The following is a 23618-nucleotide window of genomic DNA, read 5'->3' as shown; positions in this document are numbered from 1 at the left end:
TCACTCTGGGGAGCACCTGCTGCTGAGGTGGATGCTCCACGACTTATTGGATTGCTAATCTCTTCCTGGGAGGCCTTTTCAGCCAGCCAGACAGATGAGGTTGGAACAGGCAATAAGCCATCTACGGCGAGCAGCTCATGATAAACTTGAGTGAGAAGGAAGCAACAGAAGGGGTGTCGGGTTGAGGGGTGGGGTAGGTGGAGAAATGAGAAATGTATGTTCATATACACGGCTGAGTTGGGAGAGGTGTGGTGCCTGGCTTGCTAGGACACTTCTTCCTCCTAATTTCCTTCTGCACAGCCACACAGTTATTGCTTTTATTTGAAGACTGCTCCAGCTTTCTCCTGCAATAGATCATAGTGCTCGATAAAGTGGTAGTGGCTTCGGTGGGTTGGGGTAGGGGGTGGCATGAATCTGGTCCTGCCATCTACACTGCATGCTTCCTATAGCCTGGCTGGCCTCCTCCACCGCTGATTGCTTTCTTAATGGTGATGAATGCAGAGGAAACGGCGGGCCTACTGCCACAGATGCAGTGATTGAAGGGAGCAATAACTCTAGATCATGGGGACCATTCTAGTGTGAACATGGCATGGGATTACACAGAACGCACAGTGTCATCAAAGAAACACTAACCAAGTCCAACAAAAGGGGTCTGCTCACAGCTTTGCCTGATAAGACCAACATATTATTTTAAGATGATTTAAAATAACACTTTGTCTGTGCCTTATTTTCTTGATGTAAATGGTTACATTTAATGGTTATTCACATTCTTTCTTATTAAAACAACAACTTAAAGTCCCGTTTTTAAATAATGAAACTTCCTGCTCTTTTGATCCTCAACAAATCAATGCAATGTTCCCCATATGCACACCAGGTATATTAATGACTTCCTAAGTACTTCATTCAACTGATTCTCTGAAAAAAGTGATCAGCAGGCAAGAGGATCACTAACCAGAAAGTAATGAGAACTGGTTAATGCTGTGCTCACTGATGCCACAAAAAAGAAGATGCAATTTGGTGTTTCTATCAAAAAAAAAAAAAATCTGGCAATTAAAACATTTGCAGAGAAAAAAAATGATAAACAAGATTTAACCATTAATGCAAATAAGCATGACAGTCTGAATCATGAAACAATGCCACACTACACCAGTGAGCTTACATAATGCCACTGCTAAAAGACCTCCCTCCCTCGTTATCCTGTCCTTCTCTTTGGGGGTGTTCAGTGCTTTGATGCATGGTCCAACGTTTGTTTACTCTTTAGATAGATGAGCAGTGTCTCAGCACTACAAAAGAAAAGATAAAAGGTATAATTCACCAGACCTTTATGGCAGTCTGCTACACTTCGAAAATGATACTGTATGCAACGACATAGATTGTGACATTATTTCACCTGTCTCGCTTATCTCAGTGTAACATGCAATGTCCAACAAGATTATTTATTCCTGCTCAGCTCCATAAAACACAAGGAGGCCGTTTTTTTGCCAGGCAGTTCTTGTGGAGATTCTTCCTTTAATTGTACAGATGATCAACATGACATAATTTCTATTATTAATAATATAGAAATCTGTACAGAAAACTATTGTATGTGGCAAGTTTCTTATTGTAGTTATTTTTTTTAGCTCTGTGAGTTAAATTCAACAGCTTCTCCTAAATTGCAAAACCTAATCTTGCATCCAGCAGCCACTTGCTGCCAAGCAGATGCCAACCAGTCTGTAGTCCTGAAAACTATTGCCATTAGCATCAACTTTAGCTGTAGTTTGTTTTTATGCTTATTGGAAAATAAAAATACATAATACAATATCAGTAAATCACCAGTATAAAGATGGGCATATCTTCCAGGTCAGGTCTGAAAAGTTAAGCCAACGCAGAATGTGGATCAATGCTAAGTTGACTGGTTCTTACACATTCTACTCTTAAAGCATTTTATACAACATTCAAACAAACACCTTCTTCCTATCAAACATCCACACACATGCCTACTCTGACTAGCACATTGGGAAGCAACTTGGGATTCTGTATCTTGCCCAAGCATACTTTGGCATGCAGACTTGAACAGCCAAGGATCAAACTACCAACCTTCGGATAAGCTGTAGATAACCTGCTCTACCTCCTGAGCTACAGCCACCCCAATGATAGGTTCAGTTTCAGGCTTCGGGTCAGTCTGGATAAAAAAATATGTTCATTTGGTGAATTTTGGCCACTTCAATGACAGAGAATTATCTACATTATGATCTCTGGCAAACAATCTGTTGCTGTTTAACATCGATCCATTAACAAAGATCATGCAGTTTCACAGTTAGCAACCAAGATGGCAGTGGCAATGGCACCGGAACTTCACTGCCCTCAACAGCTACTCAACTACTAAAGCTGGAATATTTTTGTAGTAATATGATTTTGCTCTCTATCACTGAAACTATTTTCTTGCAGTTTTCTGTTTTCTTCTATTTGTTTGCTGTTATCTTTACTAAAGGCAAAAAATGTGTACAAAGGAAAGGACATGGTATTTTTTTAGATTATTTTGTTTTATTGATGTTAAGCAATTGTCAAGATTAGATTTACCATTATCATTTAGCTCAAAGCCTTCTAGAACAGCTAGCATAGCCATGGATGCCTTGTTTTATCAGCCTACCTAGCAAAAAATTAGAAGCAACATTACCTGTTATTCCTGACCTCTGCCCTGTTACACTATATTCCACTGCTATGTAGAGTACAATAACTAAGGCTTACCAAAATGCTTTGAAGCTTTGTCCATTTCCATAGTAATTAAAGTCATCATCAATGCAAGAGTTCGTGACAGCCCATCCATTTGCTGAACCCTTTCATGCAACCTTAATCAGGATTTTTTTCTTAAGTATTTTTACTCATCTTTAGGCATGAAAAAAAGAATTTTGAACTTCATTTTTTTAAACATGAACTTTTCAAAGAGTTTTTTACATGTCCACTTAGATGTGTCACTGGCTGACTAGTGGGTAGTCAGCCAGTGACACATCAGTGTCCAATGTAGTGGTTTATGTGGTGGTTTATGTGCAAGCATACCATCAACACTGACACAAATACAAGAAAACAACCTTTGAATAACTGTCCACTGTAGTGACCACTATGCATGAAAGGGTTAAATGCTTATGGTGGGGCTGGGAACCATCCCAGCTGCCATAATGCAAAATGCGGGTGTCATGGTCCGTGGTCCTGTGTGTGGAATGTGTGATGGGCGGGTAGCCACACCCCCAGGCTGGGCCTCACCGGCACACCTGCTCTCCATCAGGGTGATTACCTGAAGAGCTACTTAACCTGGTGCTGACGGATGCTCCACGCCAGTCCGTTAATCACCTCTCTGTGGTAACTAGACTCCCGCGAAAGCGCTGCATTCATATCTAGTTGGAGCTGCGTTAAATCTGCCTACTTGTGTCTAGGTTTCGATCCGGCATTCAGCGTCTGCCACCTGCCTGTCCTCCTGCTCAATTGGATCACCCGGTACATCATCTGGCCCGTCCACTACCTCCATGGATTTCCTTCTCACGGACTTCCCTCCCGAGCTCCCACGGTCCCGCTCTAATTGTAAGCCAACTGGTCTAACTCAGTTTTGACGTGTTTCCTCCGCTTCCCGGCTCCTTAGTAATCTTCTCCCCTTTCTGTTGCAGCCTCCCACGGTCCCGATTCCAGCTTCCTCGCGTCATTGACTTTTAGTTCCTCGTTTTGCTCCTTTGGTTTTCCCGGGTCGCCTTTTGTTGTTATAATAAAGTGTCATTTTCTGCTAGCGCTTGAGTCTGCGTTTGGATCCTTTTGTGCACGTGCGCTGCGGCGCATGACAGCGGGGCATACTCTGAATAGGTCACCAGTCCATTGCAGGCCTCACACAAGACATAATGAATACCAATCAACATTATACATTTATTGTTATTATTCATTTCCAGATAAGGATATTTAAGTTTAGATAGTCCTTATCTAACATTGATAATACTAATACTACAACTACTACAACAAGATTATGAATTTAAAATGGCACATGAAAAACATCAAGTGCCAGATTTGACAAACAAAGCTTTTATATGAAAACAAGATTGTCATATTACGTGTGAAATGTAAGTTTAGCCATCTAGTGTGACATGCATGCAAACAAAGTAAGCTACCAACCAAGGCTAAATGTCACATAAGCCCTATCAGTGAGACAAATGACTAACAGCAGTTGGAAGTGTCTGATCATTTGAATTGCTGACATTCAAAGACAAGGCCTAGTCTACTTGTAATCAACAGTATTTACCAAAATGACAAAACTGAAAACAGCATCTTACTGTCATAAAACTCTCCTATGTATGTTACATATGGAAACAGCTGTGTGGTTGACTTTGAACCTGCAGGATTATTGTAGCATTGTTTGGCATCATAGCACATCAAACACATCTCACAGGCTGTGGGGAGGCAGAGCTGCAAAGTCAAACCACAAAGCAGGACTACCATCCACTGGTTCATTACACAAAGGCTGTTTATACTGATGTGAATAGGAGGACTGTCAGCAGCAACACACATATGATGGCTTCCTGTTTCCTCTCTATCTTTATCAGTAGAGTTTTGTGACATGACGGAAACATGATGGAAAGTGAGTGACAGCTACTCTCCCAGCTATCAGTGGCTGAGAGAGTATCTATAAGTCAGTGTAAAGCCAGCTATATTAAATGACTTAGGTTCTAATTTTTCATTGCTGGAAAGGTCACCAGGTGTATATAAGACACCCAATACTGCCATTTCCTAAGGGCAGAGTGTAATGATGACAGCTGGATGAATGACAAATGATCCAAATATCAAGATTATCCACAGAGCTGGTGAGTAGACAAACATCTAATGACTGCATGGCCACATGAAGAAAAACTAAACTGTTTTGTTCTCCTGTATAAATCATACAAAGTAGCTGAACGTATTCTACTTCTAGCTGATGACTTTTCTTCCACAGTATTACAATATGTTTGTTTTGTTGCTTTCAGGTGCCATTGCAATCCTCATTATCGTTTACTTCTTTGCTTTTTTTCTGTAAATTTTCAATATAAAATAGGATAAAAATCTGTGCTAACTGAAGAAGAATCACTAAATACATGATTTCTTTTCACATTTCTGCTCTATAAAAACTAGAATAAATTAAAAGCAGAGAATGGATGATTCAATGGAGATTCTTAGCATATCAGCGTATGCAATCAAATGCATGTCATATGGATATACTAGATAGTTATATAAGTAAATTCCAAAGCCTGCAGTTGATTAACTGTAAAAAAACAAAACACTATGACAATATAATCAACCACATTTTTAAAAGACACATCAAGAGAGGATGTACTGCTTATCTCACCACGGTGCATATTAGCCTAGCCATATTACATTATTATTTTTCTCAAGGCAGCTAGATAACACACACATTCCTGAAGTAATCCAAGCAGATAAAAGCATCTTTAGAGCTAAAGCTCTAAACAAGCCATGCATTCATGTTGTAAAGCATGCATGCACTCTAAAGTCACGGTGTAATGGAGTGCAACATACAGTATTCAAATCTATAAAGAACATATTCATGGGCTTTTCTGGGAAGATAAGCCTGCGCTGCCTGTCTTGACAACAAAAATAATGAAAAAAAGAAAGTGCCCTGAATGCCTGGGAATAAACACGCTCCAAGAAATGATTATACCAAACAAACCTCAAATGTGTTTTGCCTCTCCTAGTGTTTTCTTGGGTGCTCAAGGGGAAGAATTGTTTTTTTTTTCCCTACCTCTGTGCCAATATGAGAGCACAGTCAAACAGCAAATAAACCATGTCTGGTGCCATAAATAAAAGAGAAGAATTGAGTGTGCACACTTGCTTAGATATACTCCAAATATTGATACTCATTTTTCAATGTTTCAGACACATGGGGTTCTGTAGTCCACGTGCCCAGAGAACACATCTTTATGGTGGTGTTTTTATTTTGGTCGTGTACCACAGTGTCTGACTTTGATCGATCGTTTGCTTGGTGTTTGGTTAGACAACATGACACTTGACCAGAAAGCGAAACCAAAATATCTCTGTCGCCCCCTGGTGGCTGGCATCCTGGCTGAATCACAAACTTCAGAGAGCTGTTTAATGGCTCAGCCACACTAGAGTTAAAATAGAAAGGCAACTTGTGATGCACCTGATGCACTATTCACCAAAATCCTTTTGGTGGTGTCTCTTATCTTATCTTATCTTATCTTATCCACACGTCCATCCATCAATCCATTTTCTTCTACTTATCCATTTCAGGGTCGCAGGGGGCTGGAGCCTTTCCCAGCTGCTATAGGGCAAGAGGTGGGATACACCCTGCCCTCTAAAAAGTAATTCATCAGGCCTTTTACCACCACTTGATTAAATCCATGGCTGCAAGATAAACATTCTAATTTACTGATTAAGACAGACCTTTTAAGTTGCAAACTTTATTTTTTGGGGTTGTGTTGAATTAATAATGTTGGTAATTACATTCAATTAATTTTATATGTAATTTGAAATTAAATCCCAATGTTAGTGGGTTCAAAATAAAATTCAAATTGTAATTACTTAAAGAAATTGAATAGGTAACTTATTTTTTCTCCACTGTAACTTCTGATTTCAAATTCCCTCCCCTGCCCACTTAACTAGCCCAGGCAAATTCACATATTGTGAATATGGCATGGTGGACTTGCAAGCTTATGTAAAAGACATTTCAAGGTAAGTAACATTTCATTTACAAATAACAGTTATAACAAAGCAAAGCATTTGTGCTTGTCACTTGTAGTGGATTTGTGTACAATGTTATGCTCATACAGTTAAGGACATTTTTGCACTAGGTAGGTAATGCTAGCCATTCTAAACTTTAGCACAGGAGAGGATAAGACTTATCAAGTTTCATTTGACAAAGGTCTTCAGCTAGAGAGTGCTGCTGTGGCTAGGAAAAGCAAGTTTTGCTACACAATGCAATCTAATTTCGATCATAGGCTGATTTTGTTTTTCTTTTTAACAAAATTAGAAGCCTTTAAGCTGTGAATAGTTTTGTCAGAGGGGTAACCATAGAGGCTCCTTTTTTCTGTCTGGCTCACCTATTTTATGTCTTCATAAAACTTGCATGACCTATACATAATATTACATTGTAAATAATTTTGGTTACTATTGTGATACAGCTTAAAGTAAGTATTGTTCTTGATCTTAAGAGCTGTAGCTATCTTTGTTTCTTTTTTTTTTTAACACATCAGGTTGTGTGAAATATTGTTAATGTCATTCCGATAGCATCATTCTGCATTGGCTATGTGAATCTACTTAACATTAAGACTTTATATTAGTATTGTAGTATAGTGTGATAATCTAGGGTCATTAGTGCGTTGTTAAGTTGGGACATATTTTTTACAAAATGGGCTGGGAGTGAACAATGTGTAAATTTGAAACCTCTACAAAAACAGGGTTGCTAAAACATTACAGATTACGCCATGGTTATGGTGGGGAATGTCTCTCTTGTCTTCACTAAGATTGTTTTTGTTCCCTCCAAAACTTGGGGTAGCCTTAGATCACATCTATCATCTTTAACTAATGTATTAGAGCATTAATTAATGCAATATAGTCTACAAGATTGAATTCTTCATTTTGTGTGGTCTACAGATGAAGGAGACGTTCAAGAGTTCAACCACTGTAAGCCTTGAATGGCTACACTTGACCATTGCAACTGATGGATGTCATTTTTTCAAGGGGAGGACCTAAAGGAGTGAGAATCAGGCAGATCAACGACATGCTTCTTGAGGTAGGACAACTATTTAGACTTTGGGTAGCTTTGAAATGGACTTTGTTGGCAGTAACCCATGTAATTTATACTCATATTTTTTTCTTAAATAGCACAATACAATTGAAATACTTAGAGAAGTAGCCATCTGCTGCCTTATCACATACCTTGGAGAGACGGTAGAGGACCTAAGTAATTCAGCATCGTGTGTGTGTGTGTGTGTGTGTGTGTGTAAGTGTGTGTATTCCACCGATCATCTGAATTCATTAAGATTTAGTAAGTATAAAAGTCTAATGCATAATCCACTAACCTATTTTTTTTTTTTAAATTTGCTTTACAAGGGCACCAAAGAATTTAAGGCCAACGCCAACCTTGAAAGGTAGGTGATGAAAACTGCCATCATCAGTGACCGGTACACCCCTGGATCTGACCATAAGTAGCAACCATTGTGGTGGGAACAAAAATCCTGGAGGGCCAGGATTTCCCAAGGTGCTGTGTGTTACTCATGGGAATAATATAAGCTCTCAATCCGAGCTAATGTAAGGATCTGAAATACACTTTTGAAGTTGTTCAGAAGCTGTTCCTTGACCTTGATGGAACTAGCATTATGTTAAAAATGCTGACTCTGTTTCAAAAATTGTTAACTGTTTTGAATCCTGTAGGTGTAACATTGACCTTAAAGGTGTTTGCTGCATTGTGTAAAAGAAAGATGGAAGATCTGGTAAAGTTTGGTAGGCATTGAAAGTTGACATTTACTGAACACTTGCTTGGAAGTAGTACTGCAACAAAAAGTGGGGGTTTTTTTACCAGTTGAACACATTTGTTTCTGTGGTCTTAAATACATAAAGGCATATTGTTTAACTTGGCTGCGATGGTATAAATTTAAGTTTCTGATTTATTTTCACTTTTTAAATATAAAGTGTTGAATGCCTACAGTTAAAAAATAAAAAGTTATTTGCTAAAAAATTGTTGAATGAATTCATTTTTTAAAAGCTATTACAATAAAAAAAATAAGAAAAAGCTAAAATGATAATAATAATGAAGAAAATCAGCAACTTAATATTTTAAACGATTAACTTGAAAAAAAAATGCTTTTGTAATTGATTATTAATTGCATAACACTTAATAATCATTTTAAATAATGTGGAAAACGTAATTGGAGAAACATAATTTTTATGAGTAAACAACTTAAAAACAAAAAGATTAATGGAAACTGTTGCGTTAATTTTTTTTGTTGAGCTTGAACAATAGTTTGTAGAGTGTGGACTGGTCACAAATCTGTTGCATAGATTGGCAAAAGATTGGTTAGAGACTGGTGCAGAGAGACAGACAACAATTCACAGTAGTATTCAATTTAGAATCACTAATTAACCTAACCTCCACTAACGGCATGTCTTTAGACTATGAGACAGCCAGAGAACCCATGCAGACATGTGAAGAACATCCAAACTCCACACAGAAAGGACCCAGCCAGATGGTGGGCCCAGGGCCTTCTTGCTATGAGGCAACAGTGCTGCCCACCATGCTATAAAATTAGTTTTTACATTTGTGTAGCTGTGTAACTTGCATTGGTCTAACCCTTCATGTCAGTTTGAAATCAAGACAGCTTCCTGGTAGCTGATAAAACCTCAGCCACCTCCCTCCATGTTAGCAGATGGGACAGGAGAAAAACTGGAGAAAAAAATTACAGTAAATTGTTCTGAAATTAGATTTCTGACAAACTAAAGTCGCATTTGAAAACTTGCAACAATGCAACTCTTCTCCCAGTGTCTGATTGCTTTCGGTTTAACAAGTCATGTTTGCATTAACCCTTTAAGACCTACCATACTACAGACTCATACTCATAATACAAGTCAGAGCTTTATTTAAAAAAAAAAAAAAAAGAAGTTGTGTTTTCAAAATTGGAGTTCAAGTTATTTTTACTTCCAATAGTGTTAACATACTAAACAGGTCATGAACAATCATTGTAAGTAGCCTAAAGCAGTTAAGTAAAAGTAGTCTAACATAGATGTAAATGCTGTAATTTGATTATGTTAATAAACCACGTAACTTGGATGGATTCGATGCTGGCATGACAACAGTGCACACGTCTGCTGTTGCTCACAGTGGTCCAAGGGACCGCTCAGGGAGTTTGTGTGTTTTCTCAGACACATGAAAAATTAGAGGGAACATTGGTTAGAAGCACCTTTTTAATTTCAGTTGTTTATTTATTTTCTCTCGTGAATTATTACCTGAGGTACTTTTTTGTTGCTGTGATGTTTGTTAAAGGTTTAGTGTTGACCCCAGAAAGAAGCTTACTGTCACAGTATTGTCATTTGTGAGAAACCTCTGTGTGCAACGGATGGTTAAAAAATGGTTCAAATAAAACATTTCAATTCATTCCGATTTTTTGTAATATAAATATGGAATTGTCGATTTGAATGAGTACACCAGAGGAATTTTAGGCACTGGTTAAATATAACATCTGTTTTTGGAGGTTATTAAAACATATCACGATATTTACCACCCAGCCCTAGTTCAAAGGTGTTTGCATTTGGACCTGATAGCAGACATGACTTTGATACCATGTTTTCACACCCCAGTCACAGAATGGCACAGCATATTTCTAGTTTTGGCTTCAGTTTGTTACAACAGGAAGAAGCTTTGATCTGTAATCTATCTCCTTGTATTGTCTGGAACTACCAAAAAAAAGCTGTAACAAATGGCTCACAAATTCCTGAAGTTAAATAAATGTTTTAAATCTGATTCTTTTATATGACCAATGGGGAAAAGCCTAAAATTTCTCAGTTTAATAAGAAAATTAGCAAGTATTTACATTTGAAAAGGAGGCGTTTATTTCAAGAAGAGAATAGAGAAAATTCTTGGACACTTCACTTGAACATAAAGGAACTTTTGAATATGTAAAGACATTTCATTCCTACTGTGTATTCCTGCCAATGAGGAAATATTCCTGCAGTCAGTGTTTAGAAACATGGTTAGTGATTCTTCAGTTACTGGTACGTTCAAAACAATCCATGCTTTCTGAAACTTAGGAGAGGGTGCATGGACCAAAGCACAAAAGAATGGTTGAAAATAAAGAAAATACATGGTTTTCAGTCGCTAAGTCAAAGTCCAGACCTTAACCATGAGAGAAGACCACTGAGATGCTGTGGCATGACTTAAGAAGAGCTGTGTAATTAAAGCATGTCATAAATATTAATGAACTGAAAATATGTAGGAGGAATCATCTAAAATTCTTTCTTTCCAATGTGCAAGACTCATTAGCATCCACAGGAAATCTCTGATGGAGTTTCTACTGTTAAGCTGAACTGAAAATTGAACAGGCTATCAAAACCCAACCCTACAGATGATTGTCTGAAATAATACTCACAGCATCATTTAAGCAAGGGCAGCCTCACCATGAATGTAGTTCAAGGTATATCTTCCCAGTATTTATTTGTTGGCTTACTTTCCCAACTGTTCTAACTTTTCAGGGGGTGATTCACTCATGTTACAATTATCAATATTGAGAGTTGAAAGAAAACTCCTCAACTGAGAATATTAAGTGAATCCCACAAGCAGCCAGAGGTGGATATTGACTACACTTAAACATCTAAAGGATGTTCCACCAAAATAAAGCAAAGCATCGTGTTAAGATTGCATAAAAGCTTTACCTATACGATCTAAAGAGAAATACTTGATCAGAATGAAAGCACCAGTGGCAAATCATAACACTGTGTATACAGTAACCTGCTGTAACCTCTACCACAAGTGATCTCAATGAACCTCTCAGTTATTTTACAGGAAGCACCTGTTCAGTCCAGAAGGTCAGCTCAGAAACGTTATCATACGCATATCTGTCAGTCCCATGTAAATATATTTATCTTCCAACAACTGAGAATGAAGGCTGTTAACAAGACCAACTGGGATAAGATGAGAATAAGATTGCTCCATATTTTATCTGCCTACTCCCAAAATCAATTTGGGAGATATTATTTTGAGAAGCAAATGTCAGATTTACATACTGGGCTCAGAGGATAAAGACACTTAAACACGCAAGTGAATCAAATATACCTAAAATAATTGGTGCTATGTTTAGTTTGGCAAGGACTGACAATATTCTGGATGGTGCTTGTCCACATGCAATAGTGCATATTCTATAATTAGGTCTAGATGTCAAATGTACAACTATTCAAATGAGTTAGTCGGGTCCACTGAGGAATATGTGCTCATTGAGAGCAGATGCTGATTGAAATCAAGCGTGCACACAGGGAGATATTAATATCACCTAAAGGATTATGCCAAAAAGCAGTACAAAATATTACACACAGTGCCTCAGAAAGTAAAATTAAATAATTTCCTATGTGGTGTCTGAGGGCCAAGCTGAACTCTCTGTATTTAATTAATTGAGCTGAGAGAACTATAAACAGCAAGCCTTTGACTCTTCATGCTATTTCCCCCTAAAGCTTGCTGGATATAAATATCAGTATGGAACCATGCTGGGCTTTCACAAAGAGGATTAGCGTGAGGAAAGAGGAATCAGACAAAACTTGCTTTACTTTATTTAGTGACACCAGCATTTGTATTTGAATCTGGAAGCCATAGCAGGCATACAAGTCCAACATGCCTTCCATTTCCAATGTGGAAAACAGCTTTGTTTTTGACGCATGAATTTTGAAATGGATGATTTCTGAAATTCTTTCACAAGGTTTTTCCAAATATTCTCAACATAATGGACTACATCAATTTTAAATTTAGACCCTCAAATTTAGTTTGACAAGGAATTTGCATGGCAGCAGAATACAGAAAGATGCCCTAACCCAAACAAACCTTTGCTTTCCTACTGCACTGGAGGTTAAACAATCTTGGACCAAGAGAGGTTTATCCATCTGCTATTTGACCACTCTGATGAAAATCCAATCATCTACTTGACCAAAGGGGAACCAAGAGACATCAGAAGTCACAGCAGCCAGTAGGGCTGCTCAATTAATCGAATTTTAATCACGATTAGATCTGGGCTTTCAACAATCATTAAAAATGACTGAGCCGATTATTAGCCCCTCCCTCGTGCTTTACTCTCGCGCTGCTCCGTGTGGCAAATCGAGCGCACCTCTCTGCATTTCGAACACGTGTCACAACAATTAAGAGCAGTGGTCTCCAACCTTTTTTGTGCCACGGACCGGTTTATGCCCGACAATATTTTCATGGACCGGCCTTTAAGGCAACAAAATAAAACTAAACCGAAAAAAAGAAAATTTATTCATAACACACGTGAAAAGACCAAAGAAAACCAAGTAAACGATAAAAACGATAACAAAATAACGCTGAAAACCAATAAAAACCCTGAAAACTACATTTCACACCTGAGCCAAACGAGTCACCAAACGACTCACGGAGGCCCGGGAGTTAGGGACCGCTGATTAAGAGGACCCGAGAAAAGCTCGGAAAGCTAAGCAAAAGTTATTTGGAGAGGAGAGTGACTGCCATTGGTTGAAAAGAGAGGTAAAAAAAACTTCAGTGGTGTGGAAACATTATGGGTTCGCGGAGTCAGACGTGGATCAAGTAGACACAGTGTGTAAACTTTGCTACAGTGTCGTAGCTGCACCACAGAGCAACACTGCAAAGTTCACTAAACCCAGATGTTTACATTTTTATTTTTTTTTTATATTGCAAACATTTGCACTGTTATCAGTATTTGCACACTATTTTATATTATTTTTTCACAATCTTTAAAGTCATTATTCAATACATTGTTATTGTTAAATAAATATCGTCAAATACTCGAGATCTCAATTTCTGTGAAAATAATCGTGATTATCAATTTTGTCATAATCGAGCAGCCCTAGCAGCCAGCTTGGCAAACCAGCAAAAGTCCCATCATCAGAACCTAATTAAAAAAACCCGGGGCTAGGAGACTTAGATCTCCACTCTTCCAACACTAAGCGTGGTGGCAGGGGAGGGGCTCAGCAGGCTTTTGCAGCAGACTCACATGTGGAAATGGGAAGGCAGAAACAGCCAACATGCAGCCAGAGCTGACAGACTGTGAGATAAGAGGGTGCTGGGAAACACAGCTCTGATTTGTGATACCACAACTGGTAGAAATGTGAGCTGACCCTCAAAGGTGTGAGCAAAGAAACAAACAAAAAAAAAGCACTGTGATTCATACAAACTCACTTTAATTCAACAATGTAATCACAAAGCTGTTCTATTAGACTGCAGAGGATTGTTGCAAAGGACATTAGACATTGCCAGGCTTTCTTTGTGTTTGCTGGTGTGATAAAAACCTAAAACCCCAGTCACATATAAGTCTTTCTTAATCCGGTATCTCTGCTTCAGCCTCTATATGCGTTCACATAAAGGAGTCATCTGACAAATCGTTACTTCTTTAACAAAAACTAAGCAAGCGTGCAGAAGCAAGGTGTGAAACATTAACTGTTGCTGTTTCCATACGAATTAAGATGGCAAGTAGCACTCGGGTCCCGCTAAACTGATTATAAGGACGTGTGTGCACCTCTACATAACCAGATATTTTGGCTGTTTGCAGTAGTGATGGGATTTCCAGCTCTTTTTAGAGATCCGGCTCTTTCGGTTCGGCTCACTAAAAAGAGCCGGCTCTTTCGGCTCCGAACCGGCTCTTCAGGTTGTTTTGCTGCTTTAATTTATTTATTATTAACAATAATATAAAATTATGCACAAAAGGAATTACTAACGTAAAAAAAAGTGGTTTTATTTATATATGGTTATATATAAATATATGCGGTGGCCCCTAGAGACAAAACACGTACAAACTCCAAAACAGATTTCTAGCATGAACTGAACTTCCAAAGCAAAGCTACTAGATCACTTAAATTACACAATTGAAAGCATGTGTGTATTGTTTGTGTATTTATACACAGGCACTCATATATATTCAAATAATTTAAAAACAATGTTCATTTACCTGTTACTACCACACACCAAATCCGGTCGTTGGTACTTGCTGGCTTGTGTAGCCACTAGGTAACAAAAGCTCAACACTGCGCCTAGCATCCTGGAGCACTTCTGTTGACTGTAGTACGTGTTTTGAGTTTTTATGTGTTTCTGAGTTTTTACGTGCTTCGGAGTTTGTACGTGTTTTTACGTGTTTTGGAGTTTGTGCGTGTTTTGGAGTTTGTACGTGATTTGAAGTTTGTACGTGCTTTGTCTCTAGGGGCCACCGTAAATATACTTTTATTTATTCACTCCACATAGAATGTAATAAATAAATCATATAATACAAAAATCAACTATTCACATTTTAACTTTTAACTATTTAAATTTTCAGCTTTTTCCTTTTACAAATTTAAAGTGAAACAACACAAAACACTGCAAACCACAACACAAATATAAATTAAAATATTAAAACAAAAAGAAGATGCATATTCTCTGTCATATGGGCCTGCATGATTTCTGAATCCTTTATCATCTGCAACTGAAAATAGTTGTGGATGATTACTATACCTTTCTAATGTGACGTTGTTGTCCCTGGCTCTCTTTCTCTCTCTCTGGCTCTGTTCCTGTGCTACTGAGTGTAACTACCGCCCCTCCCCCCTCTTCCCAGGGTAAAGCACAAGGCTCGCCTGCTGAGTGAAGCAGAAAAACAGTGCGAGAGAGAGGCTGAGAGAAAGAAAAAAAGAAAAAAAAAACACGTGACGGCTCTCGATAAGGAGCTGGCTCGCATCGTTCACTTAAAAGACCCGGCTCTAAGAGCCATTTCGTTCGCGAACGACCCATCACTAGTTTGCAGGCCTGGAGCATTCAGGTGTGTGCTACCACATTTCCAAGGAGTAAGTAATAATCTCAGACGAGCAAAACCCAGACGCCACATCTCAGGCTACGTCCACACGTACACGGGTATTTTTGAAAACGGAGATTTTCCGTTTTTGTTTAAAAAAATAATCCCGTCCACACGTAAACACAGAAATAAAGGAAAACGCTGCTAGGAACATGCCAAAGCAACAGGTGGCGATATATTCCTAACCGTGTAGAAATGTTGGCCAATCAGAAGTCTAGGAGCCTCAAAGTAAACAAAGCTGGGGCATAGAAGCAGAACCGAGTCGTATGTGTGGAGGGACAGTAACTGTGTGTGTATATGTAAACATTTAAACACTGCAGAGAGAACAATTAACAGTAGCAGTATTGTAGAAATTCATTTCACCGAAACAATAACGTGGCGCACAGTGTGACGTCAAAAAAGGCGCACACCTTTGACGCTGCGTTTTCTCTATTTTTCTCGTCCACACGTAAATGCAAAAACGGAGTTTTCAAAAATATCCACCCTGGCCGGAGTTTTTAAAAATCTCAGTTTTCAGTGACCGAAAACGCCGTTTACGTGAGAACAAAAGGTGCAAACGCATAGAAAAATCTGCGTTTTCAAAAATACCCGGGTACGTGTGGACGTAGCCTCAGACTCTACAGGCCAGTTAGCATGTTAAATGCTAGCATTTATGAGAGTATAATTAGAAAAAAGACTGAACAAGTATCACTTTTTTTCTTCTCTAATTAAAACACGGCAGGAGGTTTGCAAAATTGCAACTGAACAAAGGACACAACGTCTGGAACAATGCCCTTTGGAAAGACAAGACCGAAGTGGAGATGCTTGGCCATAATGCAAAGCACCACATCTGGCGAAAATCAAACACAACATATCAGTCCAAACACCTACCAACTGTCAAGTTACAGTCCTTGGGGACTCATAATGTGGGCCACAGAACCTTGACCTCACTGAGTCACCAATAAACTCCTGTATATACAAAAATACCCTAAAATCAAATGCGAGGACTGAAAGCTGTAACACAATGTAACAAAATAATGATCCTAAACACATCAGCAAATCTACAACAAAATGACTGAAAAAGAAAAGAAGCAAAGTGTTGCAATGGCCCAATCAAAGCCATCAACCCAAAATTCCTCTACTGATGACCTCTGACCTCGTCAGAAAATGATTACTGTTGCTAAATGTGGTTCTACAAGATATTATAGCTGCCAGGGAAAGAGTCAGCATAAGCATGGTGCTAGAACACACCCCAATGGCTTTAGAGATGACTAACCTACCTTAACTGCACCAGCAGTGAAAATGTGACATTGTTTCAGCTCAGGCTTTTCATTTTTTGTTGGTTTGTTGTCTGCAAGAAAACAATAGGAGGCATCTGCCAACTGAGCATTTGAGATATTAACAGCTTACTGTGTTGTCATTCATCATTTTTGTAAACAAAACAAGAAAAACACAGATGACAACACGTTATTTAGTTTCAATGGCGCTGTGCCATTATTGTAGTATCACTACAGCATGCATGTTTTTGTGTCAGATCCTGTAAAAACAACCAGACACACTGACAAATAACCAGGCCATTTATTGTTCTATTCGTGTGCCAAGTTGCTGAAAGGACTTGTGTTTGAAACAAAAAAAACCCCAGTGTAACCACAGTTTTGGGCTACTGGATTCAAATCTATCTGCGCCTGCAGGGTCATATGCAGAACTGTGTGATGTGTGGCTAAGCTCTAGCCAACGAGATTAATCCAATAAACTTTGGATGATAGTCACAGACATGATCACAAGGTGCTAAGCTCGATGGAAAACAGAGTCGCCTGTGCCGCTTCCCAAAGCCTGCTCCACCGAGAGGCACAGAGAGAGCAGTGCTGAAAGAGCGAGGGCAAGATGGGGAGCGTAGGAACTGCATAGGTCACAGCGCATCAGTGAGAAAAGCAGTGAACACCCTCGGAGAAAGAAAAGAATCAGAGAAAACTAGTACTGCTGTAGCAGTGCAAAATTCAGGGCTTATAAAAGATGACAGCCTTGTAAGTTACAGCCTCCTCCTATCAGTAATTACAGTGTAGCCAGACAGTCATAAAATCTAATGCATTGTAAATTATGAGTTGTTACACAGAAACCATTAATTCTGCATGAGAACAGGCAACTGGGCAGTGCTCTCTCCATTGGTTCCCCTCCTCGTGCTGCGATTAAACTGACAATTAATTACTGAGAGAGAAGGCCAAGCGAACAACAACAATCCGATACGTCACTGATCCCCTAAGGGAAATGCTCTTTGCTGTTTGCCCTGCTCCAAGAAGAGGTCAAAGGCAACAGCTCCAATGGCCTGCAGAGAGATGCTTCGACACAGCAGCAATTACAGGGTCTGGATGCAGTGGAATTCTGTACAAAATAGTTAAAGAATGTAATCAAGCGAGTTAGGGCCCAACAATTTAGGAAAAAACAGCCAACTGATTCTTCAGCATAAATAAATGTTTACCTCACCTCTAAAATAAATCAGACCACAGAGAATAATGCTGCCGGTTGTGTCCTCACAGAGTTGAGACGAGTCAAAGAAGCATCATCTTTTAGGCAAATACTACATTATTAGCAGAATTAGAATCACTCAAATAATGATAAGAACTCTTTGGCCAGTCAGTGACCATGTTTTGGGCTTCCTCTGATTTTGCTGACAGCTCTGCTCAAAGATACCCTGAGAAGTGTCTTATCTCTAGAAGCACAATGAAGCATTATTTGTTTGTGGGATCCTATGATGTTTGTATTATGCACATGCGCAGAGGACAGCAACTAGCCCCTCAGCTGTGGCTGCTGCAGGCTTTTATAAAAAAGGAAAACTATATATATGAAAAATGCAGATCTTCTTCTCACTGTTTGGTAGGACAGGCTAAAATGGCTCTTTTTCATGTTGAAGGTTGCCAAACCCTGGGTTAGGTGATCTCAGAGACATAATAGAGAGCTTCCTCCGAAGGGTGGCTGGGTTCTCTCTTAGAGATAAAATGAGAAGTTCAGCCATCCGGGACAGGCTCAGAGTAAAGCCCCTGCTCCTCCACATCAAAAGGAGCCAGTTGAGGTGGCCCAGGCATCGGATAAGGATGCCTCCTGCCCGTCTCCTCTGTGAAGTGTTCCGGTTATGTCCCACCGGGAAGAGCCCCCAGGGAAGCCCGGGACATGCTGGAGAGATTATATCTCCTGGCTGGCCTGGGAATACCTTGGTGTTCCCCCGCACAAGCTGGAGGAGGTAAAACTGGAAACAGACTTGAAAAGAAACAGTTCTGGTGAAGCACTAATGCCTCAAAGCTAGAAGGTCTTAGTTTGGTTCTCTGTGGCGTTTTTTGTCCCCTGTGGCTGCATAGGTTTCCTCCTTCCTCCCAAAGGAAGCATAAAGTCCAGAGCATAAAGTGTTGTATAAATATGAGCAACAAAGGTAAATATGGCTTGTCGTATAAAGTGCTTTGAGTGGTCCATAAGATTAGACAAGCGCTAACAGATTTTGTCACCAGACATAACCTGTGTGGGGGCTGTGTGGGGGAGAGCTACCTCCTCTGTGAGCTCCACAGTTTCTGGTCAGTCAATTGATCTGTACAAACGAGCAGATTAAAGCGTGTTGTGTGAGTTCACGTATAGCCTGAGATCAGTAAAACTGATGTGTCTGTCAGATTTTAAGGTTAGGGTAGTGTGCTCTTTTGGGGAATAAACCACTAAAAAGACACCACCCACTCATTATTTCTCCAAGGATCAAAAATCATAGAGATGTGTTTCTTTGACAAAAGCCTCTTTAGCTAACATAAATCTAAGCACACCTCATTAACCAGGCACCAGGCTACAGTTTCCTTTTTGTTGTCATAGGGCTAATGTTAATTAGTTACAGTGTGTAAATGTACTCATCATTATAGCTGGTGAAATCAACTTGCAACAGCTTGTTTAAGGCACTTTTAACAAAGTAGGCTGTAGGGCTGGGTGATATGGCCTAAAATCCATATCACGGTATAATTTGAAGCATGTGCGGTAACATTATATATCGCGATATATTCTTTTCTTCTGTATAACGTATGTTACACACTATAAGGCACACTTAACATCCTTTAATTTTCTCAAAAATCGACAGTGTGCCTTATATATGAATTCTGGTTGTGCTTACTGACCTCGAACCGATTTTATGCAGTGTACGGCGCGCAGAAATCTGTCAAAAAATGTTTTAGTACGACTTTGGTAAGCTATGAAGGCGCACCGCTTGATGGATTGGCGGAGCATTACGGCTACCGTAGTCAGGAGCCTTGTGGAGTAATCCAAAACTGGGTCCAAAACTACGTCTGCTTCAGGTCCCAAAGTCAAACAAACACTGCGGCATCACTGAGAGTTAAAAACTGTCTAAATTCTTTCATCTTTAATAAAATGATCAGTGTTGTTGCTTTACCAGGTGTAACAATTAAGTTTAACATCCAGGCATCCATGAAAACAGAATCTATTAAATTTAATGGAGTTAGAAGTTAGCAGGAACTTAGCTCGTTAGCTTCCACCTAAACATGATACAGCATGTTCTGACTGAGAGCTTTCTGAAAAAATTAAAACGTACAGCTCTGCTATCACTTCCAACATAAATGAAGACAAAAAAAATAAACAGCGGTGACGTTTGTAGGGTTACTGAAGTTTGGCTAGCTGGTACATAATGATGTGCTACGTGATCGCTAGCAAAACAGCTACGTTAGCATAACAGTGAAGCTGAAGGATGAACGCTAACTTTTTCCCACTTGATAAAAGTTAACGTGAAGGTTTCTGATGGTTAGGGACAAATGCAATTGCATGGCAGGATGCTGTAAATGGACCAAACTTCATTTAGGAAAACAACTGAGATAATTCATCCACAATATGAGGTTAGTCATACTGCAACAACATGGGAATAGAGCAGCTGCTCTATTCCCATGAATCAATGGTACAGAAACGGAGGAAGCGCAGTTTTTGGCTTTCCCCATGTTCCAAAAGTGCTTCGTCTCTTTGGTATTACTGTCGCCCGGCATAATTTGCAGATTATGTTGTTTTTAGCCGCTGCAATGCTTTCGACCAAAGCAGGCGCAGCTTGATGACACCATCAACATGCGCTATCGCGGTAGAGTGGTATAGTCAAAATCTCTACCGTTGGCCAAATTTATATCGTTTCTACCGTATACCGTTTATACCGCCCACATAGTAGGCTGCTTATGTGAAAGTGTAGAGAGCACCTTGAAAGTGTAAATAAAAGTGCAAGACTGAGATTCTGACAATGTGAATTTGGTATGGATGACATGATGTGTATGCCAGCTTCGCATCATGGACCCCGCCGCAGATTACAGATATCCCACTATGTATATTTAGCATTTTGCCACAGTTACTGTCACTTAAGAAGCACAGCAGCTGCCTGACTGCACAAGGAAAGAAGGCAAGGATGTAGCAATGTGCAGGGTTAACGTGCAAGTGTAAAAAAAGGGGTAGCCTTGAATATTTGAGCATCACCTAGCTACGGTAAAATCTATTTTCCAGGACTTGGAAAATGTGGCTGGACCTAATGATGTCGATCACAGGCAAACATAGCTTTCTCAAAAACTAGCCCAAGTATCCATGATTGAAGCCTTGACGCCCTGAATTGAAGCATCGGTGTGTGGATTCCTTCCTGCATGATGGTCGGATGGTGACTTGACGTTAAATCCCAATGATGAAGTGTTTCCAAACATAATAAGACATTGAAGCTGATGACATTAAAATGGGCTCATTTCAATGTAAAGGTCTTCGTAAAGTAGCAGTTGCCAAAGGAAAAAGAAAATCCAACTGACATTTGACAAACCACGCTGTACACTTTAAAGGAATATGTTCCCCGAGGGCACCAAAATGCCACTGCATGCAGTAACAAACAGTAATCCACAAGCTGACAGAGTTCCCCTTAAATCGTGTGGACAAGGAAAACGTAAGTGCATTGAAACTGTAAACGAGTTAATAAGCCCGTTCTGTAATACACTTTTCTGTTGTGCTCTATACAAATGCTATTCATCAATGTCACGCACAGTTTATCTCATCCAGGAGGGCCCATGCTGTTCCATAAATTCAGCTCCAATAACATCCAGAACTAAAATATGATGTAATTAAGAGGGCTTTTCTGCAGATTCATAAAAAACAGTCTTCATTTCCCTGCATTGCAAACAGCAAATGTTTCAAAAGATCGATTTTGTGCATTGCATTCGTCCAATAACTCAAACAGGCAGGATGCCTTTGCACATAAAACCCCCACATGAGGGTTAAATTAGTTAAAACAGGCCTATTAGATGCACACCCAGGGACTTGCTTCCTCTCACAGGATGCCAATAAGATGTAGTTTACAACGCAGCACATGTCAACAGCCTATTTGCAGATATAATGACTGAGTTTTGAAGAAGGAGTGTTTGATAATGATTTAGCACAGACAGCTTTTGAAAAAGAACTCAAATTCATTAGTTTCATGGGGGAAGGTAAAAGAAGGAAAATCAGAGGGGCTCTTTCAGCGCTGCACCAGTAATTTATTGATCCACAATCAATGTCATCATGACTTTTAGAAGGACTAGCAGCTGTGATCGCAGCACCTACAATTGTGGAAACAATTTCTAAATCTCAACATCTGTCAGAGCTTTTGTGACAGAAAAATTGCTTCCATCAAGCTTGAGCTTAATCAAACAGAGGATTTAAACAGCATTACAGCAGCAGAATGGAAATGAGTTCTTCTATACTTTACTTCATCAAACTAGACCTCCAAACCCACGTCCTGGTTCCCATTTTCAGATGTCATTTCCTAATTGAGATTAAACCACTGCATTTTGTGTCACAGGAGACAAATGGAGGACCGCGGGACATTTCTGAAATTAAATGGAACTTTCCCGTCATTCACACAATTCCAGTGTCTGGTCGCATGCCAGTACACAGGCTTAAATGAGAGAATCTGGCAGAGATGATCGTACTAACGACCCAGGCGGCATTGTAAAGGTTGTGCTCCCACAAAAGAGATGGTTACACTCCACCGCTTAAAAACAGTGTCAAGAAGTACTGATGTAAGCACTTCAAGGAGCATGGTACAATTCCAGAAAGAGGATCAGTCCTGTGGGAGGGAGAAGCATTTGTGCGTGTGCGGTGTTTATATTTCAAAGAAACTGTCAAAGTAAATCTATAGGAATGGATTTTTGGGAGGCTTAGGCACACTGTTCACAGCAAGTATAGACACTGACCAAGAACTGTGTTATGACCCTTAGATTACAAGGTAAAATCCTCTTCAGCAGCTTGCCACTGAGGGTTATATGGCTCGCTTTCAGTTTTTGACTTCTTGGTGTAATGTAGCAGTATCTGACAGGGTGATAAAGGACAGCAAGGTGACACACTTTCCTTTATGCTGTGCAACAGAAAGCAGATGGCTTTTCTGAGTTCATGTTAATTGACATGGATTAGAGGCCAGACAAATCCGTTATATCTGATATCAAGCTATTAAGTACAAAGCATTATGAAATGCACAATGCTCTCATCTACTTATCTGGATTTATTTTGCCTCTGCCCTTGCTCGCCTTTTTCTATGATTCTAAGAAACGCAAATAAACCCGACACCTGTGAACCGGCTTCTTATTGAAATGATGCCACGCACTTAAAACCGCAGTTATTCCTGCGAACTACACAGTAGAAAGCAGCTCCGAGCACCGAGTCGTGCCATTTCAAAAGACGAAAATGTATCAAACTATACCTTCAGCAGCAAGTTTTAAATCTCAGTATTACCTTCGGCGCATGCCTGCTGAAGAAAAGAAAGAAAAGAAACAAGAAATAGCCACAGTAGGAAACAACATTTACAACCCCAACAAGGGTCAAACGGCGTAGTCATAAACAAAACTGCATGTGATGGACTTGGCAAGCCTTTAACTCAATGTCACTTCCAAACACAGCATCCCTGGGAGCTGGAAGCGAACGAATATTTTTAGTGGCAAGAAACATTCCCCGACACATAACACACCGAAGGAAAAAAACACACACATTTCCGACCCTTAATGAAAACACCCACCCGTGTTGCCGTCCGCGTCCCGTCCTTACAAGTTGTCCAGGAATCTTAGATCCGTCCGCTTCACACAGCGCTGATACCTC

General features: G+C 39.6%; 1 protein-coding gene across 1 annotated transcript in view; it reads right to left on the bottom strand.

Moving 5' to 3' along the window:
* The window catches only part of LOC102793307 (beta-1,3-galactosyltransferase 1-like), a 166037-nt gene extending 142419 nt beyond the window's left edge, over positions 1–23618 (bottom strand). Inside the window, exon 1 of the mRNA XM_006804089.3 lies at positions 23539–23618. The gene's annotated coding sequence lies outside the window, so the exon portion shown is untranslated. The remainder of the gene's footprint in view (positions 1–23538) is intronic.

This window comes from Neolamprologus brichardi, chromosome 23 (assembly GCF_056152115.1).
Source record: "Neolamprologus brichardi isolate AB-2024 chromosome 23, ASM5615211v1, whole genome shotgun sequence".
Classification (NCBI taxonomy): Eukaryota; Metazoa; Chordata; class Actinopteri; order Cichliformes; family Cichlidae; genus Neolamprologus; species Neolamprologus brichardi.
The sequence above is the reverse complement of the archived record's forward strand: the minus strand, read 5'-3'. Positions and strand labels throughout refer to the sequence as shown.